The sequence below is a fragment of the Danio rerio genome, chromosome 1 (genome assembly GCF_052040795.2).
Source record: "Danio rerio strain M-AB ecotype USA chromosome 1, GRCz13ab, whole genome shotgun sequence".
In the NCBI taxonomy this organism is placed as follows: Eukaryota; Metazoa; Chordata; class Actinopteri; order Cypriniformes; family Danionidae; genus Danio; species Danio rerio.
The window spans coordinates 16,515,984-16,535,690 of NC_141021.1; the positions used below are offsets into that span (position 1 = coordinate 16,515,984).

At 34.3% G+C, this 19,707-nt stretch overlaps 1 protein-coding gene and 1 long non-coding RNA gene across 2 annotated transcripts in view; one reads left to right on the forward strand and one right to left on the reverse strand.

Annotated features, from left to right (window-relative positions):
* pcdh7a (protocadherin 7a) overlaps nt 1-19,707 on the forward strand; it is a 66,137-nt gene that overhangs the window by 12,735 nt on the left and 33,695 nt on the right.
* On the reverse strand, nt 14,472-18,063 carry LOC147846757 (uncharacterized). Its single transcript, XR_015476497.1, has 2 exons — nt 16,192-18,063; nt 14,472-15,913 (listed from the first exon to the last, which is right to left on the reverse strand). It is a non-coding gene; the product is annotated as an uncharacterized LOC147846757 (long non-coding RNA).

Here is a 19,707-nt window from a genome sequence, read left to right on the forward strand (position 1 = left end):
CACACACACACACACACACATACACACACACACACATATATATATATTTCTAATTTACAATAAAATGTCACCATTTAAAGAAGTGTTTCTCAACCACGTTCCTAGAGGAACACCAACACTGCATGTTTTGGATGTCTCCTTTGTCTTTCACACCCATTACAGGTCTTTCAGTCTCTGCTAATGAGCTGATGATCTGAATCAGGTGTGTTTGGTTAAGGAGACAGGAAAAAATGCAGAGCTGGTGGTCCTCCAGGAACGTGGTTGATGAACACTGATTTAAAGAACTTTATTTTCTTTTTCTATTTGTCAGAATTATTCGCCCCCCTGTTTATTTTTCCCCCAATTTCTGTTTAACAAAGAGAAGATTTTTTTTAACATTTCTAAATATAATAGTTTTAATAACTTATTTCTAATAACGGATTTATTTTATCTTTGCCATGATGACAGTAAAAATTATTTGACTAGATATTTTTCAAGACACTTCTATACAGCTTAAAGTGACATTTAAATGCTGAACTAGGTTAATTAGGTTAGCTTGGCAGGTTAGGGTAATCTGGCAAGTCATTGTATAACAATGGTTTGTTCTGTGTAGACTATCGAAAAAATAAAGTTTAAAAGGGCTAATAAAATTGAGCTTAAAATGTTTTGTAAAATAAAATTCAAATTTTTTTTATTCCACCGGGAATAAAACAAAGAAAAAATATTATTACTGTGAAAATTTCCTTGCTCTGTTTAAAAGTTGAAAGGGGTCTAATAATTCTGACGTCAAGTGTTTATTTATATCTATTTTAGACAGCACAATACCTATGTTTATGTCAATATTTGGGGGATATATTTTGGCCCTGAAAACCAACTGAATTTTCTAAATGAATAAATAAATGAATGAATAAATGAATACATGAAGGGGGGTGGGTAGCGGGATCGATCAGTCGGTCAGTCAGTCGACAGTGGTCTCTGGTGATTTACGAGAGAACAGCAAGCACAAATGGCAACTGCTAGCAAAATTTAGGATTGGAAAAGCATACACAGCGGTCTCTGGTGGGTTCACACACACACAAAAAAATTATAATAAATAAATAAAAAAACTGCATTTTTTGCTGGGATGTATTTGGCGCTCTTCAGAAATGTATATAGGGTAACGTATCAATAATGAGCCTGGGATGAATCTCTTAATAATGGGCAGTTAATAAGCCACATTTAAATAAACATATAAAAACTAAATAAATAGACAAATAAATAAACAAAGCCACATTTAAATAAATAATTAAATAAAAAATCTAATAAATAAACAAATAAATTAACAAAGCCACATTTAAATAAATAAATAACAAATAAAAAACAAATAAATTAACAAAGCCACATTTAAATAAATAAATAAAAATGAATAAATAAATGAATAAATAAGCAAAGCCACATTTAAATAAATAAATAAACAGAAAAAACAAAAATAAACAAACGAATAAATAAACAAAGCCACATTTAAATAAATAAACAAATAAAAAATGAAGAAATAAACAAATACATAAACATAGCCACATTTAAATAATAAATAAATAATCGAATAAATACAAACAAACAAACAAACAAATAAATAAATAAATAAAGCCACATTTAAATAAACATATACATAAATAAATAAATAAATAAATAAATAAATAAATAAATAAATAAATAAATAAATAAATAAATAAATAAAGCCACATTTAAATAAATAAATAAATAAATAAATAAATAAATAAATAAATAAATAAATAAATAAATAAATAAATAAATAAATAAATAAATAAAACTCTAAATGGCAATATATTTATTTGAAATTTGGAAGAAATATTTTAGACCGTTAGACATATACAGTACAGTATTAACATTCTTAGTATTAAACAGTGTTAACAAGGTCAAGTCCAACTTACTTTGTTCCATAGCTGTATGTGTATATATGACAACATGCAATGTATTGTTTTAGAACAACACAATCTTACATAGATTACAGTTGTTTACGCAGCACTTCATTTTCTGTTCAAAAATAAGTTGTAGTATTGCATTTATGTCATGGATTCAGCCAACTAATCTCATATAGTGTATATATAGGATGCGTTTGAGTAAGCATATTAATCTGTCTGCAAAGTGGTTCAGTTTACCAGCATTCAGTTCTTCCAGCTCAAGCGGGTCAATCCCCAAAGTACTGTGATTGGATTATTTAAATCAATTCCTCTTACGTTTCCCTTTTTCAAAACGCTGCTACTGCATTGTTAATATCTTTCAGCGTGGCTTCTTTCACGTCGCGTTTCGTCAACAGCATTATAATGAATCATTTAATCAAGTTTTCATATGATAAAATAATATTTGTCTCTAAATGTATTGAATAGAAGAACGCTCGCTGGGAATCCTTTCTAAAGAGACGCTAATGGAAATGCAGGGATCAGAATTATTCTTCATCATCTTCCTATGATTCACCATACAGCTCTGCAGCCAAAATATCATCTGGCCAAATGCTGGATGGCTATTATTAGAGATATTCCTGTGCTGGCTGCATTCTAAAGGCATCAGTTGCACACAAAATCTCTCTCACACACACAGACCCACAATTAAACACACACACACACCCTGCACAGACAATTAAACAAACAGCCACACAAAAATAACACACCTCTTTGTTAGGCCTATGCATTGTGTCTTAAACACACTGCTGGCATTGAGTAGAAAAGCTCCAGCATTTAGAGTCCCAGTGTCGTTTCCTATTCAGCTCTTACTGAATTGCATTCATATTTGAGCCGGCATTAACTCGGCTCTCCGATTCCCCCGATTCCCCGTACTGAAGGTTCTCGAGGGGTGATCCTTTTGTTGTGGTCTGACTGCAGCTCTGTGGTTCTACGGTTACAGTTCAGGGTTACCCCAGTGTCATGAACCAGCCTGAGTATTCATCTTTTATTCAAACACCCCAGGCTGCTTCTGTCACTGCCTGTCAGAGAACGAGAGAGAGAGAGATGCATAGTTAAACCCCTGAGTAATGAAAGAAAAAAAAAGAGTCAAGTTAATAAATATATAATAGGTAATAAATAAATACTGGGAAACAAGAGAGAGCGACTATTTTTGGCAACTGAACAGATTGTAAGAAGCATTAGTATAATGTGCATAAATGAAGAAGAGCTGTGAGAATATAGATGTATCTGTTTATGTATTTACCTACGTATTAGTCTTTTGTAGAATGATTCTTGAATTTTTTTCAAAGTTTCAGTGGTTTATAAAACTTACGAAACAAAAGAACATGTAATTACTAGAAAGCTCAAACCAAAAACATAGTCAAAGATGACTGATATGGTACAGATTCATAACATTTTTATTTATAGATGTCAATTAATAAATGATTAATTCAATGACTCTCTTTACTCATAAAACATGGTGATTTTTGATGTTGTTGCTGAATGAATCAGCATTTTTGAATGGAACAGTTGAATGAATTATTCAATAAATACATTTTTCAGCAGATTACTTACTTTTTCATAGATGACCAAATCAAAAGATTTGAATGAATGTGTTAATGAACGTTTCAACCGTTTTATGTTTCATTCGTGAACAAAAATGAATTTATTGTTTAATGAACTGGTTAAATTAATGATTCAATGACTCTTTGATCATTAAACATGGTGATTTTTGAAGTTGTTGCTGAATGAATCAGCATTTTTAAATGGGACAGTTGAATGAATTATTCAGTAAATTACTCCTTCATTTGATTACTTACTTTTTCATAGCTGATTGAATCAAAAGGTTTGAATATATCTGTTAATGAATGTTTCAACCATCATATATTTTATTCATGAACAGTTATTCATTCATTTTTTTTTTGGGCTTAGTCCCTTTATTAATCTAGGGTCACCACAGCGGAATGAACCAAAAACTTATTCAGCAGATACCCTTGCAGCCGCAACGCAGTGCTGGGAAACACCCATACACACTCTCATTCAGTTACACACGCCTACACTACGGCCAATTTAGCTTTTTCAATTTACCTATAGTGAATGTAATTGGAGGCGAGGCAGTGGCGCAGTAGGTAGTGCTGTCACCTCACAGCAAGAAGGTCGCTGGGTCGCTGGTTCGAACCTCGGCTCAGTTGGTGTTTCTGTGTGGAGTTTGCATGTTCTCCCGTGGGTTTCCTTCGGGTGCTCGATTTTAATTGGGTAGACTAAATTGTCCGTAGTGTATGAGTGTGTGTGTGAATGTGTGTGTGGATGTTTCCTAGAGATGGGTTGCGGCTGGAAGGGCATCCGCTGTGTAAAAACTTGCTGCATAAGTCGGCGGTTCATTCCGCTGTGGCGACCCCGAATTAATAAAGGGACTAAGCCGACAAGAAAATGAATGAATGAATGTAATTCGACTGTGGGGGAAACCGGTGCACCCAGAGTAAACCCACGCCAACACAGTAAGAACATGCAAGCTCTACACAGAAATGCCAACTGACCCAGCCGGGGCTTAAACCAGCAACCTTTTTGTTATGAGGTGGCAGTGCTAACCACTGAGTCACCGTGCCTCCCTCACTTTTTTCATTCTTGAACAAATAATATGCAATTTTAATGAATTTGTTATGTGAATGACTTAGTGACTCTCTTCGCTTATAAAAATAGTCACTTTTTGTTGTTGTTGAATGAATGAATCAGCATTTTTGAACGGGACAGTTGAATGAATATTACAGCAAATTATTTATTCAGCAGATTAGTTACATTTTCATAGCTGAGCAAATCAAAAGTTTTGATTCTTCTGTTGAATAAACGCTTCAAGAAATCACACGTTTAAGTCCTGAAAAAGTATGTGTTTTTGAACAAATTTGTTAATCAAACTATCCATTGATGAACTCCTGATGGCAATCAAATTTGGCTTCCTGAACGAATAATAAGCACTTGTTTCATTTCTGTGTTTATCAGTGTTTGAACAGGGTATATACAGAAGTCATAAACAAAATTTCAAAAGCTTTTTAAGACTTTTTAAAGATCCTCTCAGAAGATTCAAGACCTCATCGCCACTTCAATCAGTATCAAGCCTTTCAATTAATAAATAGTTGTTAATAAACAGTTCAATAAATGATAAAGGAGCACAACAATGCAACAGAACTCAGATAAGCTCGGAAGAAACAAAGCTTGAGAGAATAAATTACCCGGTTGTTTTCAGCGAAAGGCCACTGTTTAAACTCGTCTGTTTAAACTGTTTAAAATGTTTGAAATACAGTACTCAAAAAATATGTCAGCCTAACAAATAAGATGTATTCTGATTGCATATAATTTTTTATTTATTTAACATAATTGAACTAATAAACTTATTGTGATTGATATTTTTGTTTAAACATAAATGAAACAAATAAGAACAAAGTTTATGTAATAATATCAATAAATCCAATATGTTTAAAATACTTTTAATGCCCATAAATAAGAAATCATTTTCATAGAATAAACCTAATTTGATTTAGCTTTTAAATATAGACATATTTACCATGAATCACATTATTTAACTGATTAAATCTATTAGTATTAATTTTAATAGATTTAGATTTAATACTAAGGAATCTGAAAACATAAAAAACTGTTAAAAGTCAAATCAAAAGGTTACAGACAGTCAATGATGAAAGTCATGTGATTCATTTTTAAGTGTAACTAATGTGAGACTAGATTAAATGCATCAAATATTTGTGAAATAATTGTAGCTGTTAAACATTAGTTTCATTCACTGCAAGCACATGTATAATGTCTCTAAATTGCTCTGCGTGAGTTGCCTCTTCTTTGTCTAAAATAATTTGTGAAGACTGCAGAGGTCACGTTGAAAATCCATATGCACCCTACATCAGTATGCATAACAAAGAATAAAGGGCGCAGTCTTTAATTAGCATTTAAAGTGTGCTGTTTGGACTTGCACACTTAATTATAAGACTGCAATTAGGGATTATACCTTGGCTCAACTTTTTCTCAGAGAAAGAGAGCTCGGGGAGGGAAAGAAGATAAATACAGTGTTTTTTCCATCCTGCTTTCATCATATTGTTAAACCTGATCATTACATACAGTATGAACATGACCACCTGAGGGACTTGTTCATGTATGTACGTTTGGAAAGTGTGTCAATCAAATCAAATAAGCTTTTTATTTATTTATTTTTTGATTACTCACATTGTACACGGTCCATTTGTGAAAAGTGTGATGATAGGGTGGCAGAATAATGGCTGAAGATTGATGGGGGTTTCAAAATACTTTCTTAGAAGTGGTCAGACAGACCACTGTGGTATTATTCCTCGCTGTATTTTTTGTTTGGTTAGTTTTTTGTATGTTTTACCCCTTAAATGAACAGTTCACCCCAAATTGAAAATTCAGAGTGTGTTATTTGAGATGCATAAGACATTGGTGACGTTATTTTGAATCAAATATTTCTCCCTAATCAAAGTTTTTCGTTGATGTTCAAAACATTCTTGATAAGACCAATAGAAAATCTATACGAATTGAGTTGTTTAACCCAAATCTTCTAAAGAAACATGATCACTTTTTTAAGATTAGCAGATTTTACCAACACAATCTCATGGCAATTCATAACTTTTTGATTTAGTGGGTAGTTTATATGAATTCGAACAATCTCATTTGTACAATTTAGTACAATTGCTTATCCCCCAATGACAGTTGGGTTTAGGGGCAGGGTTGGATGCACACATCCTTTTTAAAACTGTACAACGGAACTATCCAATAAACTGACAATCGGTAAAATAGTTACGTTTTCCTCATGAGATCCGGCTGGATTTTACAAAAACATTGGTCTACAGACAGTTAACTTGTTTATTTGAATTTTCTTGTCAAAATAAAAGACAGATAAAATGAAAGATATCAATTTTATTGTATTGTGCATTAGCTTGCATAATCCAAAAGAAAATCTGCTTAACTGCAGGTCAAAAGCTGTAAGTTTGCGATGAGTTTGCAAATGTGTGTTGAACTATACATTCATATGAAAAAAGAAACTTAGTTGGCATACTTTTGGGAAAAAAAGTCCTCAATGAAAGAAATAAAACAACATATTTATGTTTTATTCACACACATTTACACACATTTTTTTTAAAGAAATGCCATGTATGAAATAAATTTTCTACGCTGGAAAAAGTCAAGACAACAAATATTTTTATGTTGCTTTAACCTATTTTGATAAGTTAATCAGGTTTAATACGTAAATCAGGTTTCAACTAAATTTTTGTATTATTTTTTTAATTTTATAAAGTTAAACTTAATATTTTTAGTCAGTTTGAGTTGAGATGACTAGTAAAGTTTATTTGATTCAAATAAAAAATGTAGGACAGCAAGATGTTTTTACAGTGTAAGCAACTTAAAAGTTTAAAATTTTTACTTTGTCATTTGAAGTTGACTTATTCCATGTCATGTATTTTACTCTCTACTTGGTTTATTCAAACTTTGTAGTACTGAATTAATCCAAGCTTTTAAGTCTGACCTAAAACTAGTTAAGCATGCAACACAATAGACTTCTTGTTATCTGTGCACAATATATTACAATGTATCGAGTTCTATTAAAAATGTACAACGAATGTGTCATTTTGAGTAGAAAGGATCTCCAAATTTAGAAAATGTCATTGACCTACCACACCTAACAAAAAAAGCCATCATAAAATATTGTAAAAACAGCTAGAAAACAGCAAACAATGCAAAATTTTATACAATTTTTTGAAATTATATTACTATGCTAGTTTTGCAAAGAAACCACTATAAACAAACTGATTCATGTAAAATATGCTTTAAAGTTAAATTGAGATTTTTTTTATTCTTTTTATTATTGCCTGAACTATATTATTTAAAGTAGAAATCACTTTTATCTGCACTAGTTTAGTGTACTTTATCACATTTTATAGCCAGCGCTGGTATGATTGAGCTTGTTTATGCTCACTGATCAGTGTTACCGCTAGGCACAGGATGATAACCGGTCACAAGGTTTACCACAGTTTATCGTGGTTTGGAAAAGTCAAGGTTTTAATACCACAACATTTTTTTTGTTAAACCGTTCCTAAGGTATATGCACTTTTTTTAATGTGTTTTTTTAACGACTATTTTACTTTAGTTTTTTAAGGCTGCAGTGTCTTCAAGAGAAAAGGATTCTTTATATCAAAAGCCTCTGGTCAACACATGATTCAGGAAACATCTGAAAAATAAATCACTTATAAACCAACATCCAAGCATGCTATAGACCTGAACAGCGCTGTGGTTTTACTTTATATCCAGAGAAGAGGAAGATATCCAAAGATGCCTTTTCAAGTTCAGTGTTTTTAAAACTATTGAAGAAAGCAGAAGTCAATGATTTATTTGAATTAAGCCTGACATGTTTTCTCGACAAAAATATTTGTTTCTAAAATGGAATACATTGTGTTCAGTAAGATAAAAGAATTTGTTTTTTAAGAGAATATATTTAAAAAGCATTTAAAAAGAATATATTTTAGAGCAGAAATCACAGTACTGTGAAACCAATCCAAGGTCATCAGGATCTTCTAAGGTCCAATGCATAGTTAAAAAGCCTAATACAAGTTTTAATATAAATCTATTCATCATTTAAAATGATCACATCTCATCAAAAGACTTAGATGAAACTGCTCAATGCATATAAATCAACCTCTTCTGATCCTTCATGAACATTCTGAAGCATCAGCGTTTTTGTCTTTCAGTGGAGAAACAGAAGTCTCTCAGACTTGATTTAAAAATATCTTCTTTTTTTCTCCAAAAATGAATAACATTTTAGGGTTGAAATGACATTAGTGAGTGCATTTTGTCAAATGTTTCATATCGGACTGAGCTAACCCTTTTAAGGCATACTATAGGACCACTATAGATTTAATCTTTTTGCTCTTCTCTGCTTCGGCTGCAGAAGCACCTTTCATGTAGAAGAAAAACTACTTGTCGTTCTCCTTGGATACACCACTATACAGTCCTCCGCCCCCCACCGTCTCATCCCACTGCTGGAAAATGAGTGTGTGGGCAAGCCGGGGCCTGTGGGCCTTTTCCTCTGTGTATGTGTGTGTGTGTGCGCGTGCATATGTGTGTGCGTGATCCCTTACACCTGCCTGTACACGTCGACAGGAAGCCCGCAGAGATAAAGCATGATGCTTTCCTCACACTGCCCAAGATGTAACAGTGTTCACAACAACACCCACCACGCTTCAAAGAATGCTAAAAATGTTTGAAAGTGAAGCAACCGAGGAGCACACTTTTCAACCCTCAATCTAAATCCTACACCCTGCTCCATCTGGATTACACTTACACACACACACACACACACACACACACACACACACACACACACACACACACACACACACACACACACACATATATATATATATATATATACTTCGGTCTGATTTTTGATGCAACATCACTTATCAACACACATGCTCACACACACACACACACACACACACACACACACACACACACACACACACATATACTTTGGTCTGAGTTTTAATGCATCATCACTCATAAACACCCATGTGCACAGACAGACACAAACACACACACACACACACACACACGCACATATACTTTGGTCTGATTTTAATGCATCATCACTCATAAACACTCATGCGCACACAACACACGCACGCACACACACACAAACACACACACACACAAACACACAAACACACGTATGAACATTGGTTTGATTTTTGAGGCAACATCAGTCATAAACCCTCATATGCACACAACACACACACACACACACACACACACACTTCACTTCACTCAGATTTTTGATGCAGCATTACTAATAAATACTCTTGTACACACACACACACGCACACACACGCACACATATATACTTTGGTCTGATTTTTAATGCATCATCACTCATAAACACCCATGTGCACACACACGCACGCACGCATGCACGCACACACACACATATACACATACACACATGTTTGTTTTTGTAAAAAGTGAGAACAATACATAGGTTTTCATTCATTTTATACTGTCCAAACCGTATATTATATTGCCCTCAACCCCACACTACCCCTCAACCCAACCATCACAGGAGACTGTGTGCAGCTTTACTCTCTGATTAAACTCATTCTGTGGGATTTATAAGCATTTTGAGAAATGAGGATGTCACCAATGTCTTCATTTTTCATCTCCTTTTTGTAATACCTGTGTCATACCCATGTCATTATACAGATTTGTGTCCTGATATGTCACAAAAACACGTACACACACACACACACACACACACAAACACACACAAACACACACATGCAGCATTATTAATAAACACTCTTGTGCACACAAACAAACACATACACACACAGAGACACACACGCACACACATATACTTTGGTCTGATTTTTAATACATCATCACTCATAAACATCCATGTGCACACACACACACACACACAGAGAGAGAGAGAGAGAGAGAGATACAACCACACATACACAAACACACAGAGAGAGGGATACACAAACACGCACACATATATACTTTGGTCAGATTTTTAATGCATCATCACTCTTAAACAACCATGTGCACACACACACACACACGCTCGCACACACGCACGCTCGCAAACACTTCACTCAGATTTTTGATGCAGCATTACTAATAAACACTCTTGTGCACACAAACACACACACACACACACACACATGCACACACGTGGCACCGGCCCCGGGGAAAACAACAGCCGCCTGGGCGAAAATAAAACTCTTCACTGGGTTAGAATGAAATCAAAGCGATGCAAATCAAATGGCCAATTAAAGCCACAAACACGTTTCCTGGGAGATGAAATGCTGACGCCTAATTGGTTGGATAAAAGGGGCAATACATCTAAGAAGACAGACCTGAGAAGGACGTTTTGGAAATGCTGCAATGAAAGTTTGTGAGTGTGCGTGTGTGTGTCGGAGACTCGCTGAACATAAGTTAGACTGTCAACTACGTGGGCCTTAAGTGCTTGGTTTTCTTTGTAATTTAGAGGGAGCATTTTGCTAAGCGAAGGCAGAACGTGAGACGGAGAGGCTTTTTTGTTTTGAAGTTTCAACTTTCACACGGTAGTTTTGAAGTGGAGGGGTTTTAGAAGATGCTTGCGCTGGAAAAAAACAGCTTGGAAGAGGGAAATTTCTGATATGTATGCACACACACACGCGCGCTTCAGTCGCACAACACGGTCAGAAAAGCCCCGCTGAGATGTCAGAGATGCTGGATGTGTTTGTGCGCTTTGCTGACGAGTGAAACACAGATTATGAGCAGAGACAGATTTACAGGATTTCACACTGAGTCCTGATGTACTGATACCGTCCAATAACAGGGGAATGTCAAAGTATATTTTGACATTTGCACCGGTTTTTGTTGTAATTTAGGTTGTGAATTGTAATTGGCATTTACTGTATCAAGTTACGATCTTCAGTGTTTGGCTCTTAATATGTGAAAAAAATATGATAAGCAAGCTATGAAAGCTAATTATTAAATAAAATGAATGAAACAGAGCGGCACGGTGGATTAATGGTTAGCACTGTCGCCTCACAGCAAGAAGGTCACTGGTTTGAGTCCCGACTAGGCCAGTTGGCACTTCTGTGTGGAGTTTGCATGTTTCCCCTGTGTTCGTGTGAGTTTCCTCCGGGTGCTCCATTTCCCCCCACAGTCCAGAAACATGCGCTATAGGTGAATTGGGTGAACAAAATTGCCCGTAGTATGTGAATGTGAGAGTGTATGGGTGTTTTCCAGTACTGGGTTACGGCTGGGAAGGCATCCGCTTCGTAAAACATATGCTGGAATAGTTGGTGGATCTTTCCGCTTTGGAAACCCCTGATAAATAAGGGACTAGTTTGAAGGAAAATGAATGAATAAGTGAAATAAAGCATAAGTGCACGTTGTAATATTGTCAGTTGAAAGTGTTGTTTGGTGGTAAATCTTATCAAGCAGCTTCAACTAAACATTCTTTATTAACAATTTCCACAGATTTTTCATTTGTGTATTTTTTTCACTCAATTTCTCTCTTCAAATATCATGAGTGATTATGTATTTACTTTATTTTGTTAGCCCAAACTTCAGCTTTAAAAAGATTTTAACATTGAGTGGATTTGTGTTTCAAGAAATTAGCCATCATGAATTTTGACTAGATTTGAAAATATAATTTCTCTTAATATTATTTAAAGTATATTTATGAAGATTCAATGATATATACAGTTAAAGTCAGAATTGTTTGCCCCCTTTGAATTTTTTTTTTCTTTTTAAACATTTCCCAAATGACAGTTAACAGAGCAAGAAAATTTTCACATTATGTCTGATAATATTTTTTTCTTCTAATTATTCTAACCTGCCTAGTTAACCTAATTAACCTAGTTAATCCTTTAAATGTCACTTTAAGCTGTATAGAAATGTCTTGAAAAATATCTAGTCAAATATTATTTACTGTCATCATGGCAAAGACAAAATAAATCAGTTATTAGAGATGAGTTTTTAAAACTATTATGTTTAGAAATGTGTTGAAACAATCTTATCTCTGGTAAACAGAGATTGGGGAAAAATAAACAGGGGGCTAATAATTCTGAATTCAACTGTAAATACTAACTAAACCTAGACAAGAATTTTGCTTCAACTTGATATTTTTGGTCTTCCATTATTTTATTAATTTATTTCAAGAGTTCACACTTAGATATCGCTTAATGCTATTAGCAGGTTTGGCATGCTGTCCCGGGAGAGAACCATGTGCTAGGAGATAATTGAGCCCATGGCTCCCGCCTGGTCAATAGAGCATGTAAGGGTAGTATGAGATCAGGTGGTTCTCGAGAGCTCCCCATGGTAAAGGAGGAAAGGGGGAGAAGGGGTGGATGGGAGGGTTTCTTCAGAAAACGAAGATAAGGGAGTTATTTTTTCTAGGCTACTTACTGTATAGTAAGTTTGGATTAATCTGATTGGCTAACTAACGATTGTAGATGAGAGACCAGCTGCAGTCAACCACATCACATGCTCCTTTTACAAATTAGTTTGTTAAACTTCAGTTAATTAGTTACATTAGTTTATAAGCTCTATTTTAATGATCTAGGCACAAAGTCTAAAGCACATGGTGCAAAAGCATTAAGGACGTTTCTGAATCCACTTTTGCTATTTTAAGGATGGAAAAATCCTTCAGGTCTGTACCCTAGTGCATGGTCTGACAGGGTTGTGCTTATTCTCTTAATGAGATATGCTTGTGTTTTGAGCAAACTATTAATTAAACCAATCAGACTCTCTTCTCCCATTTGCTTTAAGAGTCAGCTGTGTCGCATCATGGCACATTTGCTATTTAAATGATGGACTTTGTGAGTGGAAAAACTGATCACTAGCAAGAAAACAGTTAAACTGACTATCTCCATAAGGATAAAGAATGATTCCCCTTCATTCAGCCTCTTTTTACTCTTGTGGATAAGGAAACACTGGAAACTCACTCCACTGACTTCCATTAGTCTACCTATTTAATTTGATTTGGTAAGCGCAAAGATTTGTTTCAAAACTTTTTATAAATTTGGTTCTAATTTCCAGCAAACGAATAAATGAACATTAATAACAAAGTGTGATCAAACAACTAAGTTATATCCAAACAGACGTCCTATTTTTATGCCCCATATGGTAATGCACACGTCTCCAAAACCTGACAGCTGGACAAATCTAAACTTGTTTTTATTAAAACAAATATAAATATGCGTATAATAAATAATTCTGATAATAATAAAAACATTATACAAATGCAAATTGTAAATCATAAAAAAACTGAAAAAAGCCCCAAGAGGAAGAAGGCATGGAGGTAATAGTTTTTATATTTATCTAGAAAATAATAATTTTTTAAACATTTTAATCCTTTAATTTATTTTTTTCATTTGTAAATATATTTGTGTATTGCTGTACATCCTATATATATTATGCAATGTGTAAGCGTTTAACCCGCACAGGCACAAAAAGCGCTCTGAGCTGGACTTTCGATCAGCTTTTAGTTGGTCAATGGTGCGGTCTATTTTAGTTCCTTGAAATAGCAATGCACCAACAATGCGGCTTGACCCGCCTCCTTTACATACCAGCGCACCCATGAGTCCACAAAGTGGTGCAAATGGATTGCTGTTTAAGCAACATTGTGCAAAACGTGAAAATTAGTGTTTCGTTGCTCTTACACCTTGTTGCACCTGGTGTATGATAGGGCCCTATCAAGTTTCAATGGAATTAATGGTCATTAATGTTCCCCTACATGCTTGTCAGCAAACTCTATTTTAGTCAAAACTTTTATTTATTTTTTGGTAAATAATCCATAATTACTCTGTAAAATATGCTGGGTTGCACACAATTTATCACAATCTAAGGAACTAAGTTAACATTAGCTTTGACAAATTAAAGTAAATTGAACATAAAACAATTGAGTTGCCCCCTTAAAAAACAATAATTGAGTTGTTTCAACTCACTTTGAATACCAAGTTTGAACAAGCAGCAAACATCCATTTTTTTTCTTTCTTTTTTTTTTTTTTTTTTTGAGTGTAGTGAAGGAGCGTTGGGTTTCGAAGGACAAGAAAAGATCTGTAAATTTAACACATAATATAGACGTTTTATCTTCTGCTCTTATATTTAGCGTTTTTATACCTTTCCTAAGTGTAATTATGTAATTACATTTTTAGATGTACTTTCATTCTAATTAAGAGGGTAAAAACACTCAGATCAGGCAACTGTGTTTAATATGCGTCTACAGTAATGCATTTCCATTTAATAGAGCACAGGATATTCTTCACATCTCTGCTGTTTTTTTTTTAGAGTAAAATTGTGAAACGATGTACAAAACTACATTCTTCTTAAGTGGGTGAAAGCTCTAAAGATAAGGCAACTGCGTATAATATCTAAACAATAATGCATTTTCATTTAATTGCATAGGACGCTATTCATATCTCTACTGATTTTGTTTATGGTAATATAGTACTATATAATGATATCTGTAAATGCTACTTAAGCGAGTGAAAAACAGTAAAGTTCAAACAGTCACCTTTAATATTAATCTGAACAGTTTATGCATCTACAGTACATTTTATTGTATTTAGCATGCACTAAAGCTTCTGAAATGTGACATTCAGCTATTATCTAGTGTAGTTCAATTCTTCTTTAATTTATAGTCTTTCAAGAGTTCACACTTAGCTGATGATTGAATATAAAGCTTGTTTGGCATGCTGTCCAGGGAGAGGGCCCTGAGCTCATACAGTCCTCGAGCCTGGGGCTCCCTTCTGTTTGCAAGGCGAGAGGGGAGTTTAGGCTCAGGTAGCTCTCGAGAACTCCCCTGCTGTAGTAACTAATGAACAGTGATTGCTTCTAAGAGATAACTATTAACTAGGAGCATGTCTATGTTCCCGATTTGGATTAGTCAATTAACTTAGACTGCATGTGTTTTGATGGTGGGAGGAAACTAAACCCGGGGGAAACCCACATGAGCACAGGGAGAACGTGTTAACTCCAGAGAGAAATGTCGGCTGGCTTGGTAAGGACTAGAACCAGTGACATCTTGCTGTGAGGCAACAGTGCTAACCACTGGGCCACTGTGCCACCCATCTAGGAAAGGAGGAGGAGTAGGAGTGTAAGGGGGGATTCTTCAAAACGAAGATGGCTGTCATATGGAACTTAGGGTATTTATAGTGGCTTAGGAATCGTCTGATTGGTGAATCATAAATTGAATAATGCGGGGCGGGCTGCAAGCAATCATAAGCACTTGATCCTCTCGAAATTAGCTTAGAAATAAACTTCACTTGTTTTTAGGTCAAAACACATTTGTCTCTTTAGCTCTTTCACACATTTACTTGGTTTCTGTTGGACTTTTACATTGTATTTATATAGGTTTTCAGTGTTTCCTCTAGGATTTTATCCAGCTGTGGCGGCAGGTCTTTTACACAAATACCAATTACCTATGGCGTTATTTCAATGACAAATGGAGAAATGTGGAGAGCGCAGTATTACATGTCGGGATCGCATTTATTAACGTTAATACGAGCATGCCAATCTCTGCTTGCGCACCAATTTCCTCTGCTCGTGCACAAAACTTCTTGCACGCCCTCAAACACGCTGCTCAAGCGCAGATTATCTTGTGCGCTCTCTTTTACATTGTATTTATATAGGTTTTCAGTGTTTCCTCTAGGATTTTATCCAGCTGTGGCGGCAGGTCTTTTACACAAATACCAATTACCTATGGCGTTATTTCAATGACAAATGGAGAAATGTGGAGAGCGCAGTATTACATGTCGGGATCGCATTTATTAACGTTAATACGAGCATGCCAATCTCTGCTTGCGCACCAATTTCCTCTGCTCGTGCACAAAACTTCTTGCACGCCCTCAAACACGCTGCTCAAGCGCAGATTATCTTGTGCGCTCTCAAATAAACACTGCAGAAATGTGATTTGGTGCGTTTATGTAGTGAGTATGTTTCAAACATTTATTAAATTTGCTAAGAATATATATGAATGTCTTCAATAGACCTACAGATCGGTATTAATGCATCCTGGATAAACGGCAATAAACTCCAGCAAGATTACGTTAAAGTCTTTGCATGCAGAATTACAGACCTTTATCTATAAATAAAGTATAATTTTGGAAACTGTGTTTATCTTAACTGAAAGCTATGTTGTGATTGCTGGCCTCACGCATCGCGGACCTGTCAGTAAGTCAGTCAGTCTGTCAGCACGTCACCTTAAAGTGTTTAACAAATAGCACACAGCCCTACTACGGTAACAGAAAAGTTTGTGCTATAGTAATTCACTTGCCTTGTCATGCGTTTTGATGCGATTATAACCCGATATTAAAAACAACAACAACAATGACTGAATGTTTTAATTAATAAGCTGTAATGTAGCTGTGGCAGGATGACTTTTGGTGTGGCGCCCCGCCATGGAAGAATGAATGTAGCGGAAACCATGAATTTTATTTTGTTTTCTATTGTATAAACTGTTACTTTTTTACATTTTTTAAATCAAAAACCTTATTTCGTACAAGCCGTTTTGTCCCTCAAATAAATAAAGCTTACAGTGTACTACCAGGACTACACACACACACACACACACACACACACACATAAAACCTGTTTATTGCTGAGATGTGGGCTGTGATTGTTTATAGTTGCTAAATGGATTGATTTTTTCTTCTTCTCCTGCTGTGTATTTCCAGAGGCAGGACTATAAACTGCATCTTCCTACTCTTTTCACTTTACACCTTCCTGTCCTAGTGATATGGGTTTAAAATAGCACGGAAGAGAGTATATGAGGACCAAACTTCCCATTTTTGAAGCGAGAACTAACCTTTTTAGCTTTTTCAGCATTGGATTTAGCTACTGTTGCTGACCTGATCTCAGGTTTATCAGAATTCCTGAAAATGCAGTGCTTTTGACAGTTTTAGTATTTCATAAGAAAACATGGACAACAATCTCCCTCAGGAGCCCTGTAAGCCATCAGTTATATTCGGTTCTGATAAGGCGTGAAGTGTGATATTGCACATAATATTGGACATGTGTTTGTGCTGCGGGCCAGTGGTTAGACACATTGCGCAGCGGTTTTCATCTGAGAGATGTGGGTTTGAGTCTAGCATTTGGTTCTATTCATTTTTGGTCACCTGTCTATTTTTCTATCAATAAAATGAGGCAAAAGCATACACACATTTGAAATGAAAAAAACATTTCTTTGTTTTTATTTTCAAATAATTCTTAAATGATGTTTAACAGTGCAAGGAATTTTTTACAATATTTCCTATATTTTTTTCCTTCTGGAGAAAGTCTGATTTGTTTTATTTCATCTAGAATAATACATTTTAAAGTCAATATTATTAACCCCCTTATAAATATAAAATATGTTTTTTTTTCAATTGTCTACAGAACAAACCATCATTATACAATGACTTGCCTAATTACCCTAATTAACCTAGTAAAGCCTTTAAATGTCACTTTAACTGAATACTTAAAAATATTTAGAAAAATATTATGAAATCAGAAATCAGAAATGAGTTATTAAAACTATTATATTTAGAAATGTGTTCAACTATTTTTATTTCCATTAAACAGAAATTGGGGTAAAAAAAATAAAATAAAAAATAAATATATATATATATATATATATATATATATATATATATATATATATATATATATATATAGAATTGGGCAAATTTGTAGACAAATGCTCTTATTTAGAGTTCATTTCTGAACCAAAGTAATGCTATGTAACCAGTTGTGAGTTTATTACTTGTAATTAAGGGTCCATTACTGATTACAAATTACAAAATGAAAAGTGGAGTTAGTAACATAATCTAGATTACATATTTGAAATAATTTAATCCAGTTACATTTTCCATTTACTTTTAGATTACTTTATTTTTTACCTTACATGTTCATTACATGTATTTGATAATACTAGTTTTGAATCTTTGTTAACAATTTAACATTTCTAAGGCAAGACAAGGCAAGTTTATTAAAGCACATTTCATATACAATAGTGATTCAGTGACTTTACATAAACAAGAATACAAAAGACAAGTATAAGAAACTAAAAACAACAAAGAATTAAAAATAATTAAAAACTGATTAAAATTTGTTAAAACAGGTTCTAAAAGAATGAAAAATAATAGAAAGACATTATAATGCGATCTGTTGGATGTAGTACAGTGCTCAATTAGTAAAGGCACAGCTAAACAGATGTGTTATCAGTCTTGATTTGAATGTGCCTAATGTTGGAGCACATCTGATCATTGAAGGTGAATTCGCCCTGCTTTGACTGAGATCTTGGAATTTCTAGTTTTTTTTTTATCCTAAAGATCTAAGAGATCTACAGTAGTAGGTTTGTATTTGGTGAGCATATATGTAATGTATGGAGGTCCTTGGCCATTTACTTCTTTATATACAAGTAATAATAGCTTAAAACTATTCTGAATGTAACTGGGAGCCAGTGTAATGACCTGAGGACAGGTGTGATGTGCTTTGATTTTCTGGTTACGGTCAGAATCCTGGTCATTTTAGAATCCGAATTAGTAAATGCCTCCACAAATGATGGAGACCAAATAAGCAACATTTTAATAAATAAATAAATAAATAAATAAACTGATAGATAGATAGATAGATAGATAGATAGATAGATAGATAGATAGATAGATAGATAGATAGATAGATAGATAGATAGATAGATAGATAGATAGATAGATAGATAGATAGATAGATAGATAGATAGATAGATAGATAGATAGATAGATAGATAGATAGATAGATAGATAGATAGATAGATAGATAGATAGATAGATAGATAGATAGATAGATAGATAGATAGATAGATAGATAGATAGATAGATAGATAGATAGATAGATAGATAGATAGAAAGAAAGAAAGAAAGAAAGAACAAACATACAAACAAATAAACAAATAAAATCCCCAATTTTACTCTGACCAGTAACCAAAACCCAGTATATTTTGTAACTGACAAAGCTACAAAAAAAAACAACACTGTACAGGACATCCTGCAATGTGTGTATAATGAGCTGTGTAAGTGTGTCTCATGCTGGATGAGTTATATTCACCTCAAGATGAGCTCATGCTACATCAGCACACGCAATCCTGACTCTGTTTCTGTCATCGAGGTGACACACAGACAGATGAAACACTAAAAATCATGCCATTTGCACAGTCTCTGAACACAAAACAATGAGTACACAAACACACTCACACACA